This window comes from Dipodomys ordii, unplaced genomic scaffold (genome assembly GCF_000151885.1).
Source record: "Dipodomys ordii isolate 6190 unplaced genomic scaffold, Dord_2.0 Scaffold95, whole genome shotgun sequence".
NCBI lineage: Eukaryota > Metazoa > Chordata > Mammalia > Rodentia > Heteromyidae > Dipodomys > Dipodomys ordii.
This window is the reverse complement of record NW_012267311.1, coordinates 780,308-782,936: the sequence shown is the minus strand read 5'-3', so window position 1 is coordinate 782,936 and position 2,629 is coordinate 780,308. Positions and strand designations below refer to the sequence as shown.

At 37.7% G+C, this 2,629-nt stretch overlaps 1 pseudogene across 1 annotated transcript; it reads left to right on the top strand.

The window, feature by feature from the left end:
- The first annotated feature begins 871 nt into the window (after positions 1–871).
- Positions 872–1,536, top strand: LOC105993375 (annotated as a pseudogene). Its single transcript, XR_001175450.1, has one exon. The product of XR_001175450.1 is annotated as a dynactin subunit 6 pseudogene (transcript).
- Positions 1,537–2,629: the final 1,093 nt, after the last annotated feature.

The following is a 2,629-nucleotide window of genomic DNA, read 5'->3' as shown; positions in this document are numbered from 1 at the left end:
TGATAAATCTTGCTGAATCAAATTCTGTATCAGAATATGACATTCATGAAAATATTTTTGGAATAGCTGTCAAATTTAGTCATTGGTAATCTAATTCCTTCAAAGAGGATATTTAGTAACTGTAATAGATATAAGAAATTATTGCTTGATATTGAGGAAGAAACAGCTTATCCTATGTTAGTTCCCACAACCAGAGGGGCAGTATTATCTGTCATAAAGATGTGCTTATTTGGTATTAGAAGTTGGTGACAGTGGTATAATCACTTGCATATTATTATGATGAGAAATCTTTCCTCAAATGGTGGTTTACACACACATCTATAGTGTACCAAGGAACAGCACATTTGTATATAAAGAAAAAATGCAAAGAATGCAATTTTGAAAGAAAACTTACTTTCAACGAATGTGTGAGATCCTTTTACAGGAAGTCAGCAGGGATTCTGCAGGAGCAAACCCACCTAGCAGGAAAGCTGGTGGGGACCAGTGCAGTGTGGAAATGCATTAAGAAGCCATTTCTATCTCATTGACAATTGCAACACTGGCACAGGAGACAAATTCTTTCTTAGTAATGAATAGAAGTCCTTCCATCTAAAAACAACCCTTACAGATCATCAACAAACATCCACGTAGTTTAGGAAGACATTCAGATTGAAAATACCCCTCCTCACCACATCACTCACACAGGAAAGAAATGATATGAATGCAATAAGGTAACTCACACAAGAAATAAACCACATGAATAAAAAGGTTGTGGGAAGTTCTTTCACCTCAAGTAAACACTTTCTTTACATCATAAGATTCATACGATGGAGATATATTATATTTATAAGGAATATGGCGATCCTTTTCACCAGAAAGCAAATCCTTATCGCTCTACTCAAACGGTGGTGTCGATCACTGCTCCAATCGGAGACCAGGACTTTATCATGGCGGAGAAGACTGAAAAGAGTGTGAAAATTGCACCTGGAGCTGTTGTGTGTGTAGAAAGTGAAATCAGAGGGGATGTGACTATAGGACCACGGATGGTGATCCACCCTAAAGCAGGAATTATTGCGGAGGCTGGGCCCATCATCATTGGCGAAGGGAACCTGATAGAAGAAAAAGCACTGATCATAAATGCTTACCCAGATCATATAACTCCTGACACTGAAGATCCAGAACCAAAACCTGTGATAATTGGAACCAATATTGTGTTTGAAGTTGGCTGCTATTCCCAAGCCATGAAAATGGGAGATAACAATGTCATTGAATCAAAAGCGTACGTGGGCAGGTATGTAATACTGACACGTGGCTGCATCATCGGGGCTTGTTGCAACCTAAACACTTTTGAGGTCATTCCTGAGAATACAGTGGTATATGATGCAGACTGCCTTTGCCGGGTGCAGACTGAGCGACCACAGCCCCAGACACTACAGCTGGATTTCTTGATGAAAATCTTGCCAAATTACCACCATCTGAAAAAGACGGTGAAGAGAAGCTCCACTCTTGTTAAGAACTAGGAACAGAGTTGGCTGTCATGACAATATCCATCCTTGAGTGCTGTCAGTTTCCACAAGTAACACATGTTGACTACTGTACGATTGAGCAAGAGAGAACAGTAATGGATTTTTCCTGTTAACTGTCCTTTATAATTGATAGAAAATGGGTTATGCATAAGAGAATAAATGCATCGTTAATCTCAAAAAAAAGAAGGCAAATCCTTACTGAATTCTATTTGTAATAAGTTTGAGAAATATTTCTTTCAGAGAACAACCTTGCTCTTCATTAACAACAATTCATAGAGTGGAGAAACACTATATTTTTAGTGAATGTAAAACGTCCATTTGTCAGGAGACAACCCCCTTGTGGCCTATCAGAGAACATGTACAGGAGAGACACCATACCAATGTCCTAGTCATGGGAAGCGCATTAGAATGAAGTCATACCCCATCCATCACTGCAGATCTCACTTGGGAGATAAGCTCTATGAATGTAATGAGTGGGTGAAATCTTTCCATCAAAAGACAAATCTCAATCTACACCAGAAAATTGATATGATGGAGAAACCTTAAACTATCATAAATATGGGAAGTGCTTTTGCTGGAAAGCATCCCTCAGTACATCAGGAAATACATACAGGTCAGAAATCCTATGAATATCTTCAATGTGGAAAGCCTTCAGCAGGAATTGTAGCTCATTCTTCATCAAAGAATTCACTTAGGAGAGAAAGCAAATAAGTGCAATGATGTGGAAAATGCTTCCACCAGAAAACCAAGTTCATCGCACATTAAAGAGCTCAGCCAGGTGAGAAAGCCTACGTGTTCTATGAGTGTGGTAAGTCCTTCAACTATAAGAGTAATCTCCTTGTCCATCATAGATCTCACAAAAGAGAGGATATGAAAATGCAATAGATGAATAAAGTGATTTTTGTAAAGTCTTCCACAATACTGTAAATCTTTAGTGATAGCATACCTAAACATCTTAATGTAATTTAATTACAAATGTAAGAATATGTATTAAAGTTTTAAACCATATAACTGCCTACTCATTACTAGCATATGAAGCACTTATGATAATTTCAATTAAACTGAATCACCTATGAAACTAATTTAATTTAAAAAGTTAACCGATGCATCTGATTCAAATGCAC